The 21,124-nt window shown below is 49.1% G+C and overlaps 44 non-coding genes across 44 annotated transcripts; 29 read left to right on the plus strand and 15 right to left on the minus strand.

Annotated features, from left to right (window-relative positions):
* Nucleotides 1–169: 169 nt before the first annotated feature.
* Trnap-ugg (transfer RNA proline (anticodon UGG)) lies at nt 170–241 on the minus strand. The gene has a single exon. It is a non-coding gene; the product is annotated as a tRNA-Pro (tRNA).
* A 412-nt stretch (nt 242–653) lies between these two features.
* Trnav-cac (transfer RNA valine (anticodon CAC)) lies at nt 654–726 on the plus strand. The gene has a single exon. It is a non-coding gene; the product is annotated as a tRNA-Val (tRNA).
* A 158-nt stretch (nt 727–884) lies between these two features.
* On the plus strand, nt 885–957 carry Trnav-aac (transfer RNA valine (anticodon AAC)). The gene has a single exon. It is a non-coding gene; the product is annotated as a tRNA-Val (tRNA).
* Nucleotides 958–1,150: 193 nt separating this feature from the next.
* On the minus strand, nt 1,151–1,222 carry Trnap-ugg (transfer RNA proline (anticodon UGG)). Its single transcript has one exon. It is a non-coding gene; the product is annotated as a tRNA-Pro (tRNA).
* A 412-nt stretch (nt 1,223–1,634) lies between these two features.
* Trnav-cac (transfer RNA valine (anticodon CAC)) lies at nt 1,635–1,707 on the plus strand. The gene has a single exon. It is a non-coding gene; the product is annotated as a tRNA-Val (tRNA).
* A 424-nt stretch (nt 1,708–2,131) lies between these two features.
* On the minus strand, nt 2,132–2,203 carry Trnap-ugg (transfer RNA proline (anticodon UGG)). Its single transcript has one exon. It is a non-coding gene; the product is annotated as a tRNA-Pro (tRNA).
* A 412-nt stretch (nt 2,204–2,615) lies between these two features.
* Nucleotides 2,616–2,688, plus strand: Trnav-cac (transfer RNA valine (anticodon CAC)). Its single transcript has one exon. It is a non-coding gene; the product is annotated as a tRNA-Val (tRNA).
* Nucleotides 2,689–2,846: 158 nt separating this feature from the next.
* On the plus strand, nt 2,847–2,919 carry Trnav-aac (transfer RNA valine (anticodon AAC)). The gene has a single exon. It is a non-coding gene; the product is annotated as a tRNA-Val (tRNA).
* A 193-nt stretch (nt 2,920–3,112) lies between these two features.
* Trnap-ugg (transfer RNA proline (anticodon UGG)) lies at nt 3,113–3,184 on the minus strand. The gene has a single exon. It is a non-coding gene; the product is annotated as a tRNA-Pro (tRNA).
* A 412-nt stretch (nt 3,185–3,596) lies between these two features.
* Trnav-cac (transfer RNA valine (anticodon CAC)) lies at nt 3,597–3,669 on the plus strand. Its single transcript has one exon. It is a non-coding gene; the product is annotated as a tRNA-Val (tRNA).
* Nucleotides 3,670–3,827: 158 nt separating this feature from the next.
* Trnav-aac (transfer RNA valine (anticodon AAC)) lies at nt 3,828–3,900 on the plus strand. The gene has a single exon. It is a non-coding gene; the product is annotated as a tRNA-Val (tRNA).
* A 193-nt stretch (nt 3,901–4,093) lies between these two features.
* Nucleotides 4,094–4,165, minus strand: Trnap-ugg (transfer RNA proline (anticodon UGG)). Its single transcript has one exon. It is a non-coding gene; the product is annotated as a tRNA-Pro (tRNA).
* A 412-nt stretch (nt 4,166–4,577) lies between these two features.
* On the plus strand, nt 4,578–4,650 carry Trnav-cac (transfer RNA valine (anticodon CAC)). The gene has a single exon. It is a non-coding gene; the product is annotated as a tRNA-Val (tRNA).
* Nucleotides 4,651–4,808: 158 nt separating this feature from the next.
* Nucleotides 4,809–4,881, plus strand: Trnav-aac (transfer RNA valine (anticodon AAC)). Its single transcript has one exon. It is a non-coding gene; the product is annotated as a tRNA-Val (tRNA).
* Nucleotides 4,882–5,074: 193 nt separating this feature from the next.
* Nucleotides 5,075–5,146, minus strand: Trnap-ugg (transfer RNA proline (anticodon UGG)). Its single transcript has one exon. It is a non-coding gene; the product is annotated as a tRNA-Pro (tRNA).
* Nucleotides 5,147–5,558: 412 nt separating this feature from the next.
* Trnav-cac (transfer RNA valine (anticodon CAC)) lies at nt 5,559–5,631 on the plus strand. The gene has a single exon. It is a non-coding gene; the product is annotated as a tRNA-Val (tRNA).
* Nucleotides 5,632–5,789: 158 nt separating this feature from the next.
* On the plus strand, nt 5,790–5,862 carry Trnav-aac (transfer RNA valine (anticodon AAC)). The gene has a single exon. It is a non-coding gene; the product is annotated as a tRNA-Val (tRNA).
* Nucleotides 5,863–6,055: 193 nt separating this feature from the next.
* On the minus strand, nt 6,056–6,127 carry Trnap-ugg (transfer RNA proline (anticodon UGG)). Its single transcript has one exon. It is a non-coding gene; the product is annotated as a tRNA-Pro (tRNA).
* A 412-nt stretch (nt 6,128–6,539) lies between these two features.
* Trnav-cac (transfer RNA valine (anticodon CAC)) lies at nt 6,540–6,612 on the plus strand. The gene has a single exon. It is a non-coding gene; the product is annotated as a tRNA-Val (tRNA).
* Nucleotides 6,613–6,770: 158 nt separating this feature from the next.
* On the plus strand, nt 6,771–6,843 carry Trnav-aac (transfer RNA valine (anticodon AAC)). The gene has a single exon. It is a non-coding gene; the product is annotated as a tRNA-Val (tRNA).
* Nucleotides 6,844–7,036: 193 nt separating this feature from the next.
* Trnap-ugg (transfer RNA proline (anticodon UGG)) lies at nt 7,037–7,108 on the minus strand. The gene has a single exon. It is a non-coding gene; the product is annotated as a tRNA-Pro (tRNA).
* A 412-nt stretch (nt 7,109–7,520) lies between these two features.
* Nucleotides 7,521–7,593, plus strand: Trnav-cac (transfer RNA valine (anticodon CAC)). Its single transcript has one exon. It is a non-coding gene; the product is annotated as a tRNA-Val (tRNA).
* Nucleotides 7,594–7,751: 158 nt separating this feature from the next.
* Trnav-aac (transfer RNA valine (anticodon AAC)) lies at nt 7,752–7,824 on the plus strand. The gene has a single exon. It is a non-coding gene; the product is annotated as a tRNA-Val (tRNA).
* Nucleotides 7,825–8,017: 193 nt separating this feature from the next.
* Nucleotides 8,018–8,089, minus strand: Trnap-ugg (transfer RNA proline (anticodon UGG)). Its single transcript has one exon. It is a non-coding gene; the product is annotated as a tRNA-Pro (tRNA).
* A 412-nt stretch (nt 8,090–8,501) lies between these two features.
* Trnav-cac (transfer RNA valine (anticodon CAC)) lies at nt 8,502–8,574 on the plus strand. Its single transcript has one exon. It is a non-coding gene; the product is annotated as a tRNA-Val (tRNA).
* A 158-nt stretch (nt 8,575–8,732) lies between these two features.
* Nucleotides 8,733–8,805, plus strand: Trnav-aac (transfer RNA valine (anticodon AAC)). The gene has a single exon. It is a non-coding gene; the product is annotated as a tRNA-Val (tRNA).
* A 193-nt stretch (nt 8,806–8,998) lies between these two features.
* Trnap-ugg (transfer RNA proline (anticodon UGG)) lies at nt 8,999–9,070 on the minus strand. The gene has a single exon. It is a non-coding gene; the product is annotated as a tRNA-Pro (tRNA).
* A 412-nt stretch (nt 9,071–9,482) lies between these two features.
* On the plus strand, nt 9,483–9,555 carry Trnav-cac (transfer RNA valine (anticodon CAC)). The gene has a single exon. It is a non-coding gene; the product is annotated as a tRNA-Val (tRNA).
* Nucleotides 9,556–9,713: 158 nt separating this feature from the next.
* Nucleotides 9,714–9,786, plus strand: Trnav-aac (transfer RNA valine (anticodon AAC)). The gene has a single exon. It is a non-coding gene; the product is annotated as a tRNA-Val (tRNA).
* Nucleotides 9,787–9,979: 193 nt separating this feature from the next.
* Trnap-ugg (transfer RNA proline (anticodon UGG)) lies at nt 9,980–10,051 on the minus strand. Its single transcript has one exon. It is a non-coding gene; the product is annotated as a tRNA-Pro (tRNA).
* Nucleotides 10,052–10,463: 412 nt separating this feature from the next.
* Nucleotides 10,464–10,536, plus strand: Trnav-cac (transfer RNA valine (anticodon CAC)). Its single transcript has one exon. It is a non-coding gene; the product is annotated as a tRNA-Val (tRNA).
* A 158-nt stretch (nt 10,537–10,694) lies between these two features.
* Trnav-aac (transfer RNA valine (anticodon AAC)) lies at nt 10,695–10,767 on the plus strand. The gene has a single exon. It is a non-coding gene; the product is annotated as a tRNA-Val (tRNA).
* Nucleotides 10,768–10,960: 193 nt separating this feature from the next.
* On the minus strand, nt 10,961–11,032 carry Trnap-ugg (transfer RNA proline (anticodon UGG)). Its single transcript has one exon. It is a non-coding gene; the product is annotated as a tRNA-Pro (tRNA).
* A 412-nt stretch (nt 11,033–11,444) lies between these two features.
* On the plus strand, nt 11,445–11,517 carry Trnav-cac (transfer RNA valine (anticodon CAC)). Its single transcript has one exon. It is a non-coding gene; the product is annotated as a tRNA-Val (tRNA).
* Nucleotides 11,518–11,675: 158 nt separating this feature from the next.
* On the plus strand, nt 11,676–11,748 carry Trnav-aac (transfer RNA valine (anticodon AAC)). Its single transcript has one exon. It is a non-coding gene; the product is annotated as a tRNA-Val (tRNA).
* Nucleotides 11,749–18,567: 6,819 nt separating this feature from the next.
* Nucleotides 18,568–18,640, plus strand: Trnav-cac (transfer RNA valine (anticodon CAC)). The gene has a single exon. It is a non-coding gene; the product is annotated as a tRNA-Val (tRNA).
* A 158-nt stretch (nt 18,641–18,798) lies between these two features.
* Nucleotides 18,799–18,871, plus strand: Trnav-aac (transfer RNA valine (anticodon AAC)). Its single transcript has one exon. It is a non-coding gene; the product is annotated as a tRNA-Val (tRNA).
* A 193-nt stretch (nt 18,872–19,064) lies between these two features.
* Trnap-ugg (transfer RNA proline (anticodon UGG)) lies at nt 19,065–19,136 on the minus strand. The gene has a single exon. It is a non-coding gene; the product is annotated as a tRNA-Pro (tRNA).
* A 412-nt stretch (nt 19,137–19,548) lies between these two features.
* Trnav-cac (transfer RNA valine (anticodon CAC)) lies at nt 19,549–19,621 on the plus strand. Its single transcript has one exon. It is a non-coding gene; the product is annotated as a tRNA-Val (tRNA).
* A 158-nt stretch (nt 19,622–19,779) lies between these two features.
* On the plus strand, nt 19,780–19,852 carry Trnav-aac (transfer RNA valine (anticodon AAC)). Its single transcript has one exon. It is a non-coding gene; the product is annotated as a tRNA-Val (tRNA).
* A 193-nt stretch (nt 19,853–20,045) lies between these two features.
* Nucleotides 20,046–20,117, minus strand: Trnap-ugg (transfer RNA proline (anticodon UGG)). Its single transcript has one exon. It is a non-coding gene; the product is annotated as a tRNA-Pro (tRNA).
* Nucleotides 20,118–20,529: 412 nt separating this feature from the next.
* On the plus strand, nt 20,530–20,602 carry Trnav-cac (transfer RNA valine (anticodon CAC)). Its single transcript has one exon. It is a non-coding gene; the product is annotated as a tRNA-Val (tRNA).
* A 158-nt stretch (nt 20,603–20,760) lies between these two features.
* Trnav-aac (transfer RNA valine (anticodon AAC)) lies at nt 20,761–20,833 on the plus strand. Its single transcript has one exon. It is a non-coding gene; the product is annotated as a tRNA-Val (tRNA).
* A 193-nt stretch (nt 20,834–21,026) lies between these two features.
* On the minus strand, nt 21,027–21,098 carry Trnap-ugg (transfer RNA proline (anticodon UGG)). Its single transcript has one exon. It is a non-coding gene; the product is annotated as a tRNA-Pro (tRNA).
* Nucleotides 21,099–21,124: the final 26 nt, after the last annotated feature.

Here is a 21,124-nt window from a genome sequence, read left to right on the forward strand (position 1 = left end):
ATACTAACATGCATCTGCTACCATCTGTACCCAAAAACCTTCGTAATCGCCTTCACACGTCAGATCAGTGTCAATTGCTCACATCAAATATGAATTTCATTTGATACTGACGCCGAGCATTTTGCGTCGACTCAGCCACTCACGTGCGACCAGTTTGCACGAAACGCTAGGGCTCGTCCGGGATTTGAACCCGGGACCTCCTGCACCCAAAGCAGGAATCATACCCCTAGACCAACGAGCCATCTGACGTGGCAAATGACTATTATTTCAGTGCACTGGGTCCCTCGATGTGGTCCAGGGTGCTCTGGAAAGTCTCGTGTAGGCTGGCGGGATGGGGGCGGCGCGAATTCCCGCGGTCGGCGGCCTTCCTGGGCTATTGGTACCTTCATGTAGAGCTGCCGCTGGGCTCGCACTCCCTGCTGCTAAGAAAGTGATTGCTTTTGCTGCTATGATTTGCAATCACGACTGCGGGAAACGCCGCTATTTCGTTAGGGGTGCTACGGCAGACACCTTCTCGAGCACCCCGAAGACTTCTTGAGCCCTTGGCTGTGATGGTTTCCAGGCTGTCAAAAGAACTGTCGCGTGTGCATTCACGGACGGGAGAGAGGCTGAGGTAATTGCGAGTGAACGGAGATGGACTCCTCCCGTTCGCAGTTTCCGTAGTGGAGCGGTTATCACGTCTGCTTCACACGCAGAAGGTCCCCGGTTCGATCCCGGGCGGGAACAGTATTTTCCTGCCTATGTCGTATTGTACTCCAGTGAGCCACGACATGTGAGGATCTTCTGCATGTACCTTTGTTCTGCAAGTAGCGCATTTATTTAATTTCTTAGTAACGATGACAACACCAGCACGAGTTGTCTCTAATGTAAGGCGCACACAAGTAGTTTCCGTGGTGTAGCGGTTATCACGTCTGCCTAACACGCAGAAGGTCCCCGTGTCGATCCCGGGCGGAAACACTATTTTATCATTAAAAACAAGACATACTAACATGCATCTGCTACCATCTGTACCCAAAAACCTTCGTAATCGCCTTCACACGTCAGATCAGTGTCAATTGCTCACATCAAATATGAAATTCATTTGATACTGACGCCGAGCATTTTGCGTCGACTCAGCCACTCACGTGCGACCAGTTTGCACAAAACGCTAGGGCTCGTCCGGGATTTGAACCCGGGACCTCCTGCACCCAAAGCAGGAATCATACCCCTAGACCAACGAGCCATCTGACGTGGCAGATGACTATTATTTCAGTGCACTGGGTCCCTCGATGTGGTCCAGGGTGCTCTGGAAAGTCTCGTGTAGGCTGGCGGGATGGGGGCGGCGCGAATTCCCGCGGTCGGCGGCCTTCCTGGGCTATTGGTACCTTCATGTAGAGCTGCCGCTGGGCTCGCACTCCCTGCTGCTAAGAAAGTGATTGCTTTTGCTGCTATGATTTGCAATCACGACTGCGGGAAACGCCGCTATTTCGTTAGGGGTGCTACGGCAGACACCTTCTCGAGCACCCCGAAGACTTCTTGAGCCCTTGGCTGTGATGGTTTCCAGGCTGTCAAAAGAACTGTCGCGTGTGCATTCACGGACGGGAGAGAGGCTGAGGTAATTGCGAGTGAACGGAGATGGACTCCTCCCGTTCGCAGTTTCCGTAGTGTAGCGGTTATCACGTCTGCTTCACACGCAGAAGGTCCCCGGTTCGATCCCGGGCGGGAACAGTATTTTCCTGCCTATGTCGTATTGTACTCCAGTGAGCCACGACATGTGAGGATCTTCTGCAAGTACCTTTGTTCTGCAAGTAGCGCATTTATTTAATTTCTTAGTAACGATGACAACACCAGCACGAGTTGTCTCTAATGTAAGGCGCACACAAGTAGTTTCCGTGGTGTAGCGTTTATCACGTCTGCCTAACACGCAGAAGGTCCCCGTGTCGATCCCGGGCGGAAACACTATTTTATCATTAAAAACAAGACATACTAACATGCATCTGCTACCATCTGTACCCAAAAACCTTCGTAATCGCCTTCACACGTCAGATCAGTGTCAATTGCTCACATCAAATATGAAATTCATTTGATACTGACGCCGAGCATTTTGCGTCGACTCAGCCACTCACGTGCGACCAGTTTGCACAAAACGCTAGGGCTCGTCCGGGATTTGAACCCGGGACCTCCTGCACCCAAAGCAGGAATCATACCCCTAGACCAACGAGCCATCTGACGTGGCAGATGACTATTATTTCAGTGCACTGGGTCCCTCGATGTGGTCCAGGGTGCTCTGGAAAGTCTCGTGTAGGCTGGCGGGATGGGGGCGGCGCGAATTCCCGCGGTCGGCGGCCTTCCTGGGCTATTGGTACCTTCATGTAGAGCTGCCGCTGGGCTCGCACTCCCTGCTGCTAAGAAAGTGATTGCTTTTGCTGCTATGATTTGCAATCACGACTGCGGGAAACGCCGCTATTTCGTTAGGGGTGCTACGGCAGACACCTTCTCGAGCACCCCGAAGACTTCTTGAGCCCTTGGCTGTGATGGTTTCCAGGCTGTCAAAAGAACTGTCGCGTGTGCATTCACGGACGGGAGAGAGGCTGAGGTAATTGCGAGTGAACGGAGATGGACTCCTCTCGTTCGCAGTTTCCGTAGTGTAGCGGTTATCACGTCTGCTTCACACGCAGAAGGTCCCCGGTTCGATCCCGGGCGGGAACAGTATTTTCCTGCCTATGTCGTATTGTACTCCAGTGAGCCACGACATGTGAGGATCTTCTGCATGTACCTCTGTTCTGCAAGTAGCGCATTTATTTAATTTCTTAGTAACGATGACAACACCAGCACGAGTTGTCTCTATTGTAAGGCGCACACAAGTAGTTTCCGTGGTGTAGCGGTTATCACGTCTGCCTAACACGCAGAAGGTCCCCGTGTCGATCCCGGGCGGAAACACTTTTTTATCATTAAAAACAAGACATACTAACATGCATCTGCTACCATCTGTACCCAAAAACCTTCGTAATCGCCTTCACACGTCAGATCAGTGTCAATTGCTCACATCAAATATGAATTTCATTTGATACTGACGCCGAGCATTTTGCGTCGACTCAGCCACTCACGTGCGACTAGTTTGCACAAAACGCTAGGGCTCATCCGGGATTTGAACCCGGGACCTCCTGCACCCAAAGCAGGAATCATACCCCTAGACCAACGAGCCATCTGACGTGGCAAATGACTATTATTTCAGTGCACTGGGTCCCTCGATGTGGTCCAGGGTGCTCTGGAAAGTCTCGTGTAGGCTGGCGGGATGGGGGCGGCGCGAATTCCCGCGGTCGGCGGCCTTCCTGGGCTATTGGTACCTTCATGTAGAGCTGCCGCTGGGCTCGCACTCCCTGCTGCTAAGAAAGTGATTGCTTTTGCTGCTATGATTTGCAATCACGACTGCGGGAAACGCCGCTATTTCGTTAGGGGTGCTACGGCAGACACCTTCTCGAGCACCCCGAAGACTTCTTGAGCCCTTGGCTGTGATGGTTTCCAGGCTGTCAAAAGAACTGTCGCGTGTGCATTCACGGACGGGAGAGAGGCTGAGGTAATTGCGAGTGAACGGAGATGGACTCCTCCCGTTCGCAGTTTCCGTAGTGTAGCGGTTATCACGTCTGCTTCACACGCAGAAGGTCCCCGGTTCGATCCCGGGCGGGAACAGTATTTTCCTGCCTATGTCGTATTGTACTCCAGTGAGCCACGACATGTGAGGATCTTCTGCATGTACCTTTGTTCTGCAAGTAGCGCATTTATTTAATTTCTTAGTAACGATGACAACACCAGCACGAGTTGTCTCTAATGTAAGGCGCACACAAGTAGTTTCCGTGGTGTAGCGGTTATCACGTCTGCCTAACACGCAGAAGGTCCCCGTGTCGATCCCAGGCGGAAACACTATTTTATCATTAAAAACAAGACATACTAACATGCATCTGCTACCATCTGTACCCAAAAACCTTCGTAATCGCCTTCACACGTCAGATCAGTGTCAATTGCTCACATCAAATATGAAATTCATTTGATACTGACGCCGAGCATTTTGCGTCGACTCAGCCACTCACGTGCGACCAGTTTGCACAAAACGCTAGGGCTCGTCCGGGATTTGAACCCGGGACCTCCTGCACCCAAAGCAGGAATCATACCCCTAGACCAACGAGCCATCTGACGTGGCAGATGACTATTATTTCAGTGCACTGGGTCCCTCGATGTGGTCCAGGGTGCTCTGGAAAGTCTCGTGTAGGCTGGCGGGATGGGGGCGGCGCGAATTCCCGCGGTCGGCGGCCTTCCTGGGCTATTGGTACCTTCATGTAGAGCTGCCGCTGGGCTCGCACTCCCTGCTGCTAAGAAAGTGATTGCTTTTGCTGCTATGATTTGCAATCACGACTGCGGGAAACGCCGCTATTTCGTTAGGGGTGCTACGGCAGACACCTTCTCGAGCACCCCGAAGACTTCTTGAGCCCTTGGCTGTGATGGTTTCCAGGCTGTCAAAAGAACTGTCGCGTGTGCATTCACGGACGGGAGAGAGGCTGAGGTAATTGCGAGTGAACGGAGATGGACTCCTCCCGTTCGCAGTTTCCGTAGTGTAGCGGTTATCACGTCTGCTTCACACGCAGAAGGTCCCCGGTTCGATCCCGGGCGGGAACAGTATTTTCCTGCCTATGTCGTATTGTACTCCAGTGAGCCACGACATGTGAGGATCTTCTGCATGTACCTTTGTTCTGCAAGTAGCGCATTTATTTAATTTCTTAGTAACGATGACAACACCAGCACGAGTTGTCTCTAATGTAAGGCGCACACAAGTAGTTTCCGTGGTGTAGCGGTTATCACGTCTGCCTAACACGCAGAAGGTCCCCGTGTCGATCCCGGGCGGAAACACTATTTTATCATTAAAAACAAGACATACTAACATGCATCTGCTACCATCTGTACCCAAAAACCTTCGTAATCGCCTTCACACGTCAGATCAGTGTCAATTGCTCACATCAAATATGAAATTCATTTGATACTGACGCCGAGCATTTTGCGTCGACTCAGCCACTCACGTGCGACCAGTTTGCACAAAACGCTAGGGCTCGTCCGGGATTTGAACCCGGGACCTCCTGCACCCAAAGCAGGAATCATACCCCTAGACCAACGAGCCATCTGACGTGGCAGATGACTATTATTTCAGTGCACTGGGTCCCTCGATGTGGTCCAGGGTGCTCTGGAAAGTCTCGTGTAGGCTGGCGGGATGGGGGCGGCGCGAATTCCCGCGGTCGGCGGCCTTCCTGGGCTATTGGTACCTTCATGTAGAGCTGCCGCTGGGCTCGCACTCCCTGCTGCTAAGAAAGTGATTGCTTTTGCTGCTATGATTTGCAATCACGACTGCGGGAAACGCCGCTATTTCGTTAGGGGTGCTACGGCAGACACCTTCTCGAGCACCCCGAAGACTTCTTGAGCCCTTGGCTGTGATGGTTTCCAGGCTGTCAAAAGAACTGTCGCGTGTGCATTCACGGACGGGAGAGAGGCTGAGGTAATTGCGAGTGAACGGAGATGGACTCCTCCCGTTCGCAGTTTCCGTAGTGTAGCGGTTATCACGTCTGCTTCACACGCAGAAGGTCCCCGGTTCGATCCCGGGCGGGAACAGTATTTTCCTGCCTATGTCGTATTGTACTCCAGTGAGCCACGACATGTGAGGATCTTCTGCATGTACCTTTGTTCTGCAAGTAGCGCATTTATTTAATTTCTTAGTAACGATGACAACACCAGCACGAGTTGTCTCTAATGTAAGGCGCACACAAGTAGTTTCCGTGGTGTAGCGGTTATCACGTCTGCCTAACACGCAGAAGGTCCCCGTGTCGATCCCGGGCGGAAACACTTTTTTATCATTAAAAACAAGACATACTAACATGCATCTGCTACCATCTGTACCCAAAAACCTTCGTAATCGCCTTCACACGTCAGATCAGTGTCAATTGCTCACATCAAATATGAATTTCATTTGATACTGACGCCGAGCATTTTGCGTCGACTCAGCCACTCACGTGCGACCAGTTTGCACAAAACGCTAGGGCTCGTCCGGGATTTGAACCCGGGACCTCCTGCACCCAAAGCAGGAATCATACCCCTAGACCAACGAGCCATCTGACGTGGCAAATGACTATTATTTCAGTGGACTGGGTCCCTCGATGTGGTCCAGGGTGCTCTGGAAAGTCTCGTGTAGGCTGGCGGGATGGGGGCGGCGCGAATTCCCGCGGTCGGCGGCCTTCCTGGGCTATTGGTACCTTCATGTAGAGCTGCCGCTGGGCTCGCACTCCCTGCTGCTAAGAAAGTGATTGCCTTTGCTGCTATGATTTGCAATCACGACTGCGGGAAACGCCGCTATTTCGTTAGGGGTGCTACGGCAGACACCTTCTCGAGCACCCCGAAGACTTCTTGAGCCCTTGGCTGTGATGGTTTCCAGGCTGTCAAAAGAACTGTCGCGTGTGCATTCACGGACGGGAGAGAGGCTGAGGTAATTGCGAGTGAACGGAGATGGTCTCCTCCCGTTCGCAGTTTCCGTAGTGTAGCGGTTATCACGTCTGCTTCACACGCAGAAGGTCCCCGGTTCGATCCCGGGCGGGAACAGTATTTTCCTGCCTATGTCGTATTGTACTCCAGTGAGCCACGACATGTGAGGATCTTCTGCATGTACCTTTGTTCTGCAAGTAGCGCATTTATTTAATTTCTTAGTAACGATGACAACACCAGCACGAGTTGTCTCTAATGTAAGGCGCACACAAGTAGTTTCCGTGGTGTAGCGGTTATCACGTCTGCCTAACACGCAGAAGGTCCCCGTGTCGATCCCGGGCGGAAACACTTTTTTATCATTAAAAACAAGACATACTAACATGCATCTGCTACCATCTGTACCCAAAAACCTTCGTAATCGCCTTCACACGTCAGATCAGTGTCAATTGCTCACATCAAATATGAATTTCATTTGATACTGACGCCGAGCATTTTGCGTCGACTCAGCCACTCACGTGCGACCAGTTTGCACAAAACGCTAGGGCTCATCCGGGATTTGAACCCGGGACCTCCTGCACCCAAAGCAGGAATCATACCCCTAGACCAACGAGCCATCTGACGTGGCAAATGACTATTATTTCAGTGCACTGGGTCCCTCGATGTGGTCCAGGGTGCTCTGGAAAGTCTCGTGTAGGCTGGCGGGATGGGGGCGGCGCGAATTCCCGCGGTCGGCGGCCTTCCTGGGCTATTGGTACCTTCATGTAGAGCTGCCGCTGGGCTCGCACTCCCTGCTGCTAAGAAAGTGATTGCTTTTGCTGCTATGATTTGCAATCACGACTGCGGGAAACGCCGCTATTTCGTTAGGGGTGCTACGGCAGACACCTTCTCGAGCACCCCGAAGACTTCTTGAGCCCTTGGCTGTGATGGTTTCCAGGCTGTCAAAAGAACTGTCGCGTGTGCATTCACGGACGGGAGAGAGGCTGAGGTAATTGCGAGTGAACGGAGATGGACTCCTCCCGTTCGCAGTTTCCGTAGTGTAGCGGTTATCACGTCTGCTTCACACGCAGAAGGTCCCCGGTTCGATCCCGGGCGGGAACAGTATTTTCCTGCCTATGTCGTATTGTACTCCAGTGAGCCACGACATGTGAGGATCTTCTGCATGTACCTTTGTTCTGCAAGTAGCGCATTTATTTAATTTCTTAGTAACGATGACAACACCAGCACGAGTTGTCTCTAATGTAAGGCGCACACAAGTAGTTTCCGTGGTGTAGCGGTTATCACGTCTGCCTAACACGCAGAAGGTCCCCGTGTCGATCCCGGGCGGAAACACTATTTTATCATTAAAAACAAGACATACTAACATGCATCTGCTACCATCTGTACCCAAAAACCTTCGTAATCGCCTTCACACGTCAGATCAGTGTCAATTGCTCACATCAAATATGAAATTCATTTGATACTGACGCCGAGCATTTTGCGTCGACTCAGCCACTCACGTGCGACCAGTTTGCACAAAACGCTAGGGCTCGTCCGGGATTTGAACCCGGGACCTCCTGCACCCAAAGCAGGAATCATACCCCTAGACCAACGAGCCATCTGACGTGGCAGATGACTATTATTTCAGTGCACTGGGTCCCTCGATGTGGTCCAGGGTGCTCTGGAAAGTCTCGTGTAGGCTGGCGGGATGGGGGCGGCGCGAATTCCCGCGGTCGGCGGCCTTCCTGGGCTATTGGTACCTTCATGTAGAGCTGCCGCTGGGCTCGCACTCCCTGCTGCTAAGAAAGTGATTGCTTTTGCTGCTATGATTTGCAATCACGACTGCGGGAAACGCCGCTATTTCGTTAGGGGTGCTACGGCAGACACCTTCTCGAGCACCCCGAAGACTTCTTGAGCCCTTGGCTGTGATGGTTTCCAGGCTGTCAAAAGAACTGTCGCGTGTGCATTCACGGACGGGAGAGAGGCTGAGGTAATTGCGAGTGAACGGAGATGGACTCCTCCCGTTCGCAGTTTCCGTAGTGTAGCGGTTATCACGTCTGCTTCACACGCAGAAGGTCCCCGGTTCGATCCCGGGCGGGAACAGTATTTTCCTGCCTATGTCGTATTGTACTCCAGTGAGCCACGACATGTGAGGATCTTCTGCATGTACCTTTGTTCTGCAAGTAGCGCATTTATTTAATTTCTTAGTAACGATGACAACACCAGCACGAGTTGTCTCTAATGTAAGGCGCACACAAGTAGTTTCCGTGGTGTAGCGGTTATCACGTCTGCCTAACACGCAGAAGGTCCCCGTGTCGATCCCGGGCGGAAACACTATTTTATCATTAAAAACAAGACATACTAACATGCATCTGCTACCATCTGTACCCAAAAACCTTCGTAATCGCCTTCACACGTCAGATCAGTGTCAATTGCTCACATCAAATATGAAATTCATTTGATACTGACGCCGAGCATTTTGCGTCGACTCAGCCACTCACGTGCGACCAGTTTGCACAAAACGCTAGGGCTCGTCCGGGATTTGAACCCGGGACCTCCTGCACCCAAAGCAGGAATCATACCCCTAGACCAACGAGCCATCTGACGTGGCAGATGACTATTATTTCAGTGCACTGGGTCCCTCGATGTGGTCCAGGGTGCTCTGGAAAGTCTCGTGTAGGCTGGCGGGATGGGGGCGGCGCGAATTCCCGCGGTCGGCGGCCTTCCTGGGCTATTGGTACCTTCATGTAGAGCTGCCGCTGGGCTCGCACTCCCTGCTGCTAAGAAAGTGATTGCTTTTGCTGCTATGATTTGCAATCACGACTGCGGGAAACGCCGCTATTTCGTTAGGGGTGCTACGGCAGACACCTTCTCGAGCACCCCGAAGACTTCTTGAGCCCTTGGCTGTGATGGTTTCCAGGCTGTCAAAAGAACTGTCGCGTGTGCATTCACGGACGGGAGAGAGGCTGAGGTAATTGCGAGTGAACGGAGATGGACTCCTCCCGTTCGCAGTTTCCGTAGTGTAGCGGTTATCACGTCTGCTTCACACGCAGAAGGTCCCCGGTTCGATCCCGGGCGGGAACAGTATTTTCCTGCCTATGTCGTATTGTACTCCAGTGAGCCACGACATGTGAGGATCTTCTGCATGTACCTTTGTTCTGCAAGTAGCGCATTTATTTAATTTCTTAGTAACGATGACAACACCAGCACGAGTTGTCTCTAATGTAAGGCGCACACAAGTAGTTTCCGTGGTGTAGCGGTTATCACGTCTGCCTAACACGCAGAAGGTCCCCGTGTCGATCCCGGGCGGAAACACTATTTTATCATTAAAAACAAGACATACTAACATGCATCTGCTACCATCTGTACCCAAAAACCTTCGTAATCGCCTTCACACGTCAGATCAGTGTCAATTGCTCACATCAAATATGAAATTCATTTGATACTGACGCCGAGCATTTTGCGTCGACTCAGCCACTCACGTGCGACCAGTTTGCACAAAACGCTAGGGCTCGTCCGGGATTTGAACCCGGGACCTCCTGCACCCAAAGCAGGAATCATACCCCTAGACCAACGAGCCATCTGACGTGGCAGATGACTATTATTTCAGTGCACTGGGTCCCTCGATGTGGTCCAGGGTGCTCTGGAAAGTCTCGTGTAGGCTGGCGGGATGGGGGCGGCGCGAATTCCCGCGGTCGGCGGCCTTCCTGGGCTATTGGTACCTTCATGTAGAGCTGCCGCTGGGCTCGCACTCCCTGCTGCTAAGAAAGTGATTGCTTTTGCTGCTATGATTTGCAATCACGACTGCGGGAAACGCCGCTATTTCGTTAGGGGTGCTACGGCAGACACCTTCTCGAGCACCCCGAAGACTTCTTGAGCCCTTGGCTGTGATGGTTTCCAGGCTGTCAAAAGAACTGTCGCGTGTGCATTCACGGACGGGAGAGAGGCTGAGGTAATTGCGAGTGAACGGAGATGGACTCCTCCCGTTCGCAGTTTCCGTAGTGTAGCGGTTATCACGTCTGCTTCACACGCAGAAGGTCCCCGGTTCGATCCCGGGCGGGAACAGTATTTTCCTGCCTATGTCGTATTGTACTCCAGTGAGCCACGACATGTGAGGATCTTCTGCATGTACCTTTGTTCTGCAAGTAGCGCATTTATTTAATTTCTTAGTAACGATGACAACACCAGCACGAGTTGTCTCTAATGTAAGGCGCACACAAGTAGTTTCCGTGGTGTAGCGGTTATCACGTCTGCCTAACACGCAGAAGGTCCCCGTGTCGATCCCGGGCGGAAACACTTTTTTATCATTAAAAACAAGACATACTAACATGCATCTGCTACCATCTGTACCCAAAAACCTTCGTAATCGCCTTCACACGTCAGATCAGTGTCAATTGCTCACATCAAATATGAATTTCATTTGATACTGACGCCGAGCATTTTGCGTCGACTCAGCCACTCACGTGCGACCAGTTTGCACAAAACGCTAGGGCTCGTCCGGGATTTGAACCCGGGACCTCCTGCACCCAAAGCAGGAATCATACCCCTAGACCAACGAGCCATCTGACGTGGCAAATGACTATTATTTCAGTGGACTGGGTCCCTCGATGTGGTCCAGGGTGCTCTGGAAAGTCTCGTGTAGGCTGGCGGGATGGGGGCGGCGCGAATTCCCGCGGTCGGCGGCCTTCCTGGGCTATTGGTACCTTCATGTAGAGCTGCCGCTGGGCTCGCACTCCCTGCTGCTAAGAAAGTGATTGCCTTTGCTGCTATGATTTGCAATCACGACTGCGGGAAACGCCGCTATTTCGTTAGGGGTGCTACGGCAGACACCTTCTCGAGCACCCCGAAGACTTCTTGAGCCCTTGGCTGTGATGGTTTCCAGGCTGTCAAAAGAACTGTCGCGTGTGCATTCACGGACGGGAGAGAGGCTGAGGTAATTGCGAGTGAACGGAGATGGTCTCCTCCCGTTCGCAGTTTCCGTAGTGTAGCGGTTATCACGTCTGCTTCACACGCAGAAGGTCCCCGGTTCGATCCCGGGCGGGAACAGTATTTTCCTGCCTATGTCGTATTGTACTCCAGTGAGCCACGACATGTGAGGATCTTCTGCATGTACCTTTGTTCTGCAAGTAGCGCATTTATTTAATTTCTTAGTAACGATGACAACACCAGCACGAGTTGTCTCTAATGTAAGGCGCACACAAGTAGTTTCCGTGGTGTAGCGGTTATCACGTCTGCCTAACACGCAGAAGGTCCCCGTGTCGATCCCGGGCGGAAACACTTTTTTATCATTAAAAACAAGACATACTAACATGCATCTGCTACCATCTGTACCCAAAAACCTTCGTAATCGCCTTCACACGTCAGATCAGTGTCAATTGCTCACATCAAATATGAATTTCATTTGATACTGACGCCGAGCATTTTGCGTCGACTCAGCCACTCACGTGCGACCAGTTTGCACAAAACGCTAGGGCTCGTCCGGGATTTGAACCCGGGACCTCCTGCACCCAAAGCAGGAATCATACCCCTTTTTTTTTATTTTTTTTTTATTTTTTTGTAATCTTCACATCCGAAGTCCGACGCCTTATCCATATTTTTTTTTTTTTTTTTTTTTTTTTTTTTTTTTTTTTTTTTGTAAGGAACTTGGCAGCATGAGGCAGGCGGAGGCAAAGCGGGCAGGGGTCAAAATTTCGAGGCCTGACCGCGATGTCTCCACCCAGTCCTGTTGCTGAGGCGTGTCTTTATCATAGTTTTCAATAAGAAATTTTACAACTTGTGTATACGTAGATATATGCTGTTTTGCCTTCGAAATCCTGAACCAAAAGATGCTTCATTTGAAACAAAAAATTTATGTCATACCGAGGCAATAGAGATTGAAGGTTATAGCTTTAGTGCTTTTTTTTTTTTTTTTTTTTTTTTTTTCATCCACTGCTTCTCGGCAACCTAGCATACTTCTTTGTAATATATAATAAAGTTGTGGGAAGTAGTGGACCCTGAACCTGTATATTATTTTTTTAAATTTCTGTTTAGTTTTTTTTTTTTATTGTTATTATTATTATTTTTGTTTGTTTGTTATTTTTTTATTGTAAAAGAAAAATCTTCATGGAATGTGAAGAAGGAATTTTATGTTAAGGCACTAATTCCATAGCCTCCTTTCCTTCTTGAGATTAATAATAATAATAAAAAAGTATGTTCCCTTCCATGGAAACAAATGAGACTTCCTTCTCAGTCATAAAATGAATGTATAAGAAAACAATTTATCTTTAACCCTGCGATACTGGCTTTCGGCTTCGGCTTCTTCTGTGCAATAAACAAAATAGCCTTCTTTGCCAGCAGAAGATAAGTGATTGTAATATGAAACTGTAAAAGTGTACTTCTCCCCAATTGTTTTTGTTTAAGCGTCGTTTCGCTTAAATAAACGATTTTTGTTTATCTCGTTGGCTTGTCAACCAATGCCCAGTCGCTCGAATACAATTTTAAGCATATTGCCGTAGTTTTTCTTGTGGTCTTTATATTTCAGGGCGTTATAAAAAGCACACTTCAAGTACATGTAAAAATCAGTGGAATTGTCATTTCCCAGGTGATTAATTACGTAATTCACATAGTGTCCCATTAACCAATGGACCGAGTTGTTTTTTGCTGCTGGAAAATAGCAAGTCTGAGGCCTGAGGAATGTAACAGGGGGAAAATTTTCCACCGAAGATCTCGTAAGAAAAGCCAGTTGTTCCCTAATCCAATTACAGAGTTGTAGATTGCCACCGCACGTGAATCTGTGCACTAACGTGTCGATCAATTTACATTTGAGACATAGGTTCGTGTCGCTAACGCCGATTGCATGTAACCTTTCATTGGTGCTTACGGTCTCATTCACTGTTTTATACCACGCTGACTTGACGTCCGATGGTAGACCACGCATATTAATATTTTTCCATATGGCGTCCCAATCAGTGTGTGGGTATTTACTTTCCAATTTGTTTCTCCCCTCCATTTTCTTTCGATGGGACAGAATATCGCGGGCCGTGATCCGTCGTGAGTTGATGATAACACCGCCGAGATAGCTGAGTTCCACAAAATATGCACGAACGTACTGGAGCCGGTTATTTATTTTTTGCACATTCACCGGCGCCTGTAAACTGGCAGGCCTGACAACTTCAAATAATTTAGTTGTAATGCTATCAGCGTGGTCGCTAAGGATAGTGGCGGTCCTTTTTATAAAAAGCGCAGACGCCTTATTTCTGATATCAACTAACCCCAAACCTCCATTCCTGGGATCTAAGGTCGCAGTTTTTGCGGCGACTCTGAATATATCCCCTCTCCAAAGATAGCTGGCAATGGTAGACATTATCTTTTTTCCAATCATTTTCGGTAGTGGGAAGATCTGTGCTATAAAGTAACTCCTGGAGAGAATGCAGTGGTTAATGAAAATCACCCTCTGAACTTGGTTCAAGTTACGGTGGAGGTTTTCTCTTGTTGTTCCAAGAAGTTGTCCCGACGTATTTCTCCAATTGATAGCTGCCATTTTTAACGGACAAGGTGTCAGTGTTATTCCTAGTGCTTTGCATTGGGTGACCATTGTGGCCCAGGCTAAGGTGGTATGTTGAAAACCCCGCAGGTTTAGGAGTTTGCTTTTGTTTGCGTTGACACCTGCTCCGGAGACTCTACAGTACTTTTTAATTAGCGTTTCCAATTTCAAAATGTCTCCGGGATTTCGCAGGACGACTCCGACATCATCGGCATAGGCGTTTATGACTGTTCGGTGACCAGATAATGTGATGCCAGTTAGAGTGGCATGAACACTGCGGAGGAAAGGTTCTAATGAAAGCACGAATAGGAACATGGAGAGGGGGCTTCCTTGAGGAACGCCGCGCCTGATCTGAATCTGCTTTGTCCTCTGGCAGTTAACTGATATACAAGCGCTGATGCCTGTTGCAACATTGCTGATCACACTTACGACTCGCTCATTAAAACCTATTTTGTTCAGTGTGGCACTAAGGAATCTATGATCCACACGATCAAATGCTTTCTGGAAGTCAATAAACATGATAGCACATTTTATGGTGGTCACAGCAGTGATGGCAATTATATCTCTATATTCAGCTATGCTTTTGAAAATGCTCTTGGTAGGCACACAGGACTGGTATGGACTTACTATCTTTTTGGCCAACTGAGAGAGTCTGTTGTTTAAAATTCTGCCGATGATTTTATAATCAGAGTTTAACAGGGAGATAGGACGAAAGTTGTTGAGGTTTCTTTTTGCAGCATTTTTTGGGATTAGTACTATTGTGCTCTCTTTAAAAACAGCAGGTAAATGCTTTCCCTGAAGCACCTCGTTCGTCATTCGGGTAAACATGTCACCAATCAGTGGCCAGTATCGTTTATAAAATTCAACAGGCAAACCATCCGGTCCCGGCGATTTCCTCAGAGGAGATTTGCAGATGATTCTGTGGATATCTTCGTTAGTACACTCAACGAGAAGGTCTTCGTTTTCCTCGTCCGAGACCTGTGGAGCTATGTAACTAAGGAACTCATCGAAGGACTCTTCACATACCGGGTTGGCAGTGTATAGGTCTTCGTAATATTTGTGCACTGCATTGACGATGTCTCTCTGAGTCGTGAGTGTCTCGCCAGTTTCAGACTGAAGTCCATCAATGAAGGTGCGTCTCCTGTTTCTTTCGTGCTTCAGTAGATGGTACAAGGAAGCATGTTCATCCTCCACGACTGTCTTAGCCTTGGATTTTAATTTCAGACCCTCCATCTGCTGTCTTTTAAGACTGAGTAATTTGGCCTTAGTTTGCTTGATATCTGCCAGACGGACGTTGGAAGTGTTTGCCTGCTCATATAAATTTCGCAGCATGGTATAATAAAATTCGATGGAATTTTTCAAGTCTTTCGATCGTTGTACACTATACTGGATGAGAACTTTTCTCAGTTTAGGCTTTGCCCTGTTGCACCACCAGTCTAGTACTGAGACGTGTCTATCTGCAGAGCGGAGGCACAATGCCCACGCTTCTGTCAAACTTTCTTCTAATCCGTCGTCCTGCATCAGTGACGTATTAAGGTGCCATGAACTTCTAAAACGGCGAGTGGGTTGCGCAGTAAGGTTGATGGAAGCTAGCACGGAGCTATGATCAGAAAAGTAAACTGGAATCGTCTCTGCTTTAATGAAGGAGCTAACTAGACTTTGCGATATGTAGAGTCTGTCGATCCTGCTACGTGAGTGAGGACCTAGGAATGTAAATGCCACAAAAGTGGGATACATTATTTCCCAAGCATCTTTAAGCTGTAAAACAGTGACGAAACGCTTCAGTTCACTGCAGTTATTAAAATTCGGAACCTGGTCTTTCTTATTTATCACACAATTAAAATCACCGCCTATTATAAGATCTTTTGGGTTTTTCCGTAATAAATAAATGATTTCTTCTTTATAGAACTGTGCTCTTTCCATTCTATTGGATGTGCCAGAAGGGGCATACAGATTGATAAGGGTAGAACCAAAGACTTTTATACCTATCGCTCTGCCGGAGTCCAACCTCTCGATATCCGAGACAGGAATCCCCTCCCTGACTAAAATTGCTGTACCGACGTTGGTGTCAAGTGAGACATTTAAAATCGCCAAATATCCAGGCACTGTAAGATTAGTCATCACTACTTCCTGTAGGAAAGCAATGTCCGTCCCTGACTCATATAAATAATCCTTGAGCGCTGTAACTTTAGTCACGGATGTAATCCTGTTAATATTGATAGTCGTAATTGTATATGCCTGGGACATTTAGTTTGCATAAATAGTAAATAAGTGATTAAAAAGATAACAAAATATTAATAAAAAAAAAAAAAAGAAAAGAGATGTGCAGCTTCTAGAAGAGAGAAACGACTCCGCTTAAACAAACATCTAAAAGAATAGTCAGTATTTGAAGCTCGGTAAACACTTCATCTGGTTCCTCTGAAATATGACTAAGACAGTAGTACAATTAGAAATGAAACTGGTTCAACAAAATCCCTTTTTTTTTTCATCTTACAGCCTCATTTTGGTGCAGGATTCCGAACATCTCGGGTTTTAGTTTTACCGAGGGGCTTTGCATCACTAATGTCACTTGAAGGTACCTCCTTAGGTCTTTCCGTGATGATTTCATACAAGACGTTCTTGGCCGTCGCTTCCTCTTGTGCTGGTTGTTGTTTGCTTTGGTTACGGGAAGCTTTGAGAGTAGGTAGCGGTTTGAGTCGGCGTCTTCGGACATCTTGGTTCAACGCGCCGTCATTCGGATTGTCTATCTTTACCACCGTTGTGACCGAAGCTGCCTCAACAGCGTCCTTTTTACGAGTGCCATTTCCTTGTTCTTCCGTCACTAGCTCCAGAGCACTGACTGAGTCGGCGGTTTGTGGGTCTGTAAGTTCTTGAGTTGGGTTCCGCTCCGTCACCTCTTGTGCTTCGGAGTGCGCCTCTTCCGTCTCCGCGACAATCGTTACTGCGTCCCCTCCGTGGACCGTTTGTACCTGTTCAGCCACCGACAGCGGCCGGGTTGCCTCAGCGGCTGTCGTCACGTCAATACATGTACTGTTTGTTTCCTCGAGCACATCCGCATTACACTGCTTCTGCTTGCGGGTGGAAGGCGAATTACGGGCGGACTCGCCGTCCGAGCCGTCATCGGTCGTTTCCAACGGTCGCTTCTTATTCTGGAGATCGCAATCGGGAACAGAAGGGTGTGATGTAATGACGCTCAGGGGAGGGAACTCCGTAGTAGTTATGGCGGGCACTGCAGAAGTACATGCACCACTGTCGTTAACCGAAAGAAGGGAAGTGCTATTTGGTAAGACATCGCTGAGGGTCAGTTTTTGACGCTGTGTTAGATTGTTCCTAAGAACAAAAACACGGCGCGGACAATCTTGTCGGAAATGACCTGTCTCATTGCAAATATTGCACGTGCGCTCCTGACCAGAATACACAACATGTGCTTTATGGCCTGCAACGGATATATGGGACGGAATGTTGGCTTTCACCTCCATTTCAACGGATCTAATGCCATTAAAACACTGTATCTTGTATAGCTTCGACCATCTTTCGTTATAGATAGATTTAACTTCGCCATATTTAGATAGAGCGTCCTTGATCAACTGATTATCAATTTCAATTGGAACATTCAAAATCCTGACATTGGTGTACATGATATCAGCTTTTCGTACAGAGACATTACTTTTTGAACCGTCTCGATGAACAAATTCGACGGAATTACCCCATTTTGCAAGCAACTTATCGACTGTCACTGAGTTCAGAAATTTAACAAAAACACAGTATTTTTCAGCATCTAATTGCGTGGTATGAACAGAGTCAGAATTAATACCGATTACCTCAGTCAGCCAATCGTGGATTTCCAGCGCAGTGGGTTGGACCGGCCGTGTTCCTTTCTCGAACGAGAAAACTAAAGTATTCTTCCTGACGGTGTCAGACATGGTCGTCGGTTCCGACGAAATTCCGGCAACAACCGAAATTGCGGCGAAGCACGAAACGTGGAACGGACGAAAGCACTATAAAAACACTTATCAGAGACACCACTCAAAAAATAACAGCGAAAATGTACAGCTAACTTCACGTAAACACCAAACACCGGCGATAGCGCTAACGTACGCGGAGTAAACAACAAGCACGTCCGACCGCGGCGACGGCTAAAGCCAGAATGGACCAACGAGCCATCTGACGTGGCAAATGACTATTATTTCAGTGCACTGGGTCCCTCGATGTGGTCCAGGGTGCTCTGGAAAGTCTCGTGTAGGCTGGCGGGATGGGGGCGGCGCGAATTCCCGCGGTCGGCGGCCTTCCTGGGCTATTGGTACCTTCATGTAGAGCTGCCGCTGGGCTCGCACTCCCTGCTGCTAAGAAAGTGATTGCTTTTGCTGCTATGATTTGCAATCACGACAGCGGGAAACGCCGCTATTTCGTTAGGGGTGCTACGGCAGACACCTTCTCGAGCACCCCGAAGACTTCTTGAGCCCTTGGCTGTGATGGTTTCCAGGCTGTCAAAAGAACTGTCGCGTGTGCATTCACGGACGGGAGAGAGGCTGAGGTAATTGCGAGTGAACGGAGATGGACTCCTCCCGTTCGCAGTTTCCGTAGTGTAGCGGTTATCACGTCTGCTTCACACGCAGAAGGTCCCCGGTTCGATCCCGGGCGGGAACAGTATTTTCCTGCCTATGTCGTATTGTACTCCAGTGAGCCACGACATGTGAGGATCTTCTGCATGTACCTTTGTTCTGCAAGTAGCGCATTTATTTAATTTCTTAGTAACGATGACAACACCAGCACGAGTTGTCTCTAATGTAAGGCGCACACAAGTAGTTTCCGTGGTGTAGCGGTTATCACGTCTGCCTAACACGCAGAAGGTCCCCGTGTCGATCCCGGGCGGAAACACTTTTTTATCATTAAAAACAAGACATACTAACATGCATCTGCTACCATCTGTACCCAAAAACCTTCGTAATCGCCTTCACACGTCAGATCAGTGTCAATTGCTCACATCAAATATGAATTTCATTTGATACTGACGCCGAGCATTTTGCGTCGACTCAGCCACTCACGTGCGACCAGTTTGCACAAAACGCTAGGGCTCGTCCGGGATTTGAACCCGGGACCTCCTGCACCCAAAGCAGGAATCATACCCCTAGACCAACGAGCCATCTGACGTGGCAAATGACTATTATTTCAGTGCACTGGGTCCCTCGATGTGGTCCAGGGTGCTCTGGAAAGTCTCGTGTAGGCTGGCGGGATGGGGGCGGCGCGAATTCCCGCGGTCGGCGGCCTTCCTGGGCTATTGGTACCTTCATGTAGAGCTGCCGCTGGGCTCGCACTCCCTGCTGCTAAGAAAGTGATTGCTTTTGCTGCTATGATTTGCAATCACGACTGCGGGAAACGCCGCTATTTCGTTAGGGGTGCTACGGCAGACACCTTCTCGAGCACCCCGAAGACTTCTTGAGCCCTTGGCTGTGATGGTTTCCAGGCTGTCAAAAGAACTGTCGCGTGTGCATTCACGGACGGGAGAGAGGCTGAGGTAATTGCGAGTGAACGGAGATGGATTCCTCCCGTTCGCTGTTTCCGTAGTGTAGCGGTTATCACGTCTGCTTCACACGCAGAAGGTCCCCGGTTCGATCCCGGGCGGGAACAGTATTTTCCTGCCTATGTCGTATTGTACTCCAGTGAGCCACGACATGTGAGGATCTTCTGCATGTACCTTTGTTCTGCAAGTAGCGCATTTATTTAATTTCTTAGTAACGATGACAACACCAGCACGAGTTGTCTCTAATGTAAGGCGCACACAAGTAGTTTCCGTGGTGTAGCGGTTATCACGTCTGCCTAACACGCAGAAGGTCCCCGTGTCGATCCCGGGCGGAAACACTTTTTTATCATTAAAAACAAGACATACTAACATGCATCTGCTACCATCTGTACCCAAAAACCTTCGTAATCGCCTTCACACGTCAGATCAGTGTCAATTGCTCACATCAAGTATGAATTTCATTTGATACTGACGCCGAGCATTTTGCGTCGACTCAGCCACTCACGTGCGACCAGTTTGCACAAAACGCTAGGGCTCGTCCGGGATTTGAACCCGGGACCTCCTGCACCCAAAGCAGGAATCATACCCCTAGACCAACGAGCCATCTGACGTGGCACATGACTATTATTTCAGTGCACTGGTTCCCTCGATGTGGTCCAGGGTGCTCTGGAAAGTCTCGTGTAGGCTGGCGGGATGGGGGCGGCGTGAATTCCCGCGGTCGGCGGCCTTCCTGGGCTATTGGTACCTTCATGTAGAGCTGCCGCTGGGCTCGCACTCCCTGCTGCTAAGAAAGTGATTGCTTTTGCTGCTATGATTTGCAATCACGACTGCGGGAAACGCCGCTATTTCGTTAGGGGTGCTACGGCAGACACCTTCTCGAGCACCCCGAAGACTTCTTGAGCCCTTGGCTGTGATGGTTTCCAGGCTGTCAAAAGAACTGTCGCGTGTGCATTCACGGACGGGAGAGAGGCTGAGGTAATTGCGAGTGAACGGTGATGGACTCCTCCCGTTCGCTGTTTCCGTAGTGTAGCGGTTATCACGTCTGCTTCACACGCAGAAGGTCCCCGGTTCGATCCCGGGCGGGAACAGTATTTTCCTTCCTATGTCGTATTGTACTCCAGTGAGCCACGACATGTGAGGATCTTCTGCATGTACCTTTGTTCTGCAAGTAGCGCATTTATTTAATTTCTTAGTAACGATGACAACACCAGCACGAGTTGTCTCTAATGTAAGGCGCACACAAGTAGTTTCCGTGGTGTAGCGGTTATCACGTCTGCCTAACACGCAGAAGGTCCCCGTGTCGATCCCGGGCGGAAACACTTTTTTATCATTAAAAACAAGACATACTAACATGCATCTGCTACCATCTGTACCCAAAAACCTTCGTAATCGCCTTCACACGTCAGATCAGTGTCAATTGCTCACATCAAGTATGAATTTCATTTGATACTGACGCCGAGCATTTTGCGTCGACTCAGCCACTCACGTGCGACCAGTTTGCACAAAACGCTAGGGCTCGTCCGGGATTTGAACCCGGGACCTCCTGCACCCAAAGCAGGAATCATACCCCTAGACCAACGAGCCATCTGACGTGGCAAATGACTATTATT

This window comes from Schistocerca gregaria, chromosome 2 (genome assembly GCF_023897955.1).
Source record: "Schistocerca gregaria isolate iqSchGreg1 chromosome 2, iqSchGreg1.2, whole genome shotgun sequence".
NCBI lineage: Eukaryota > Metazoa > Arthropoda > Insecta > Orthoptera > Acrididae > Schistocerca > Schistocerca gregaria.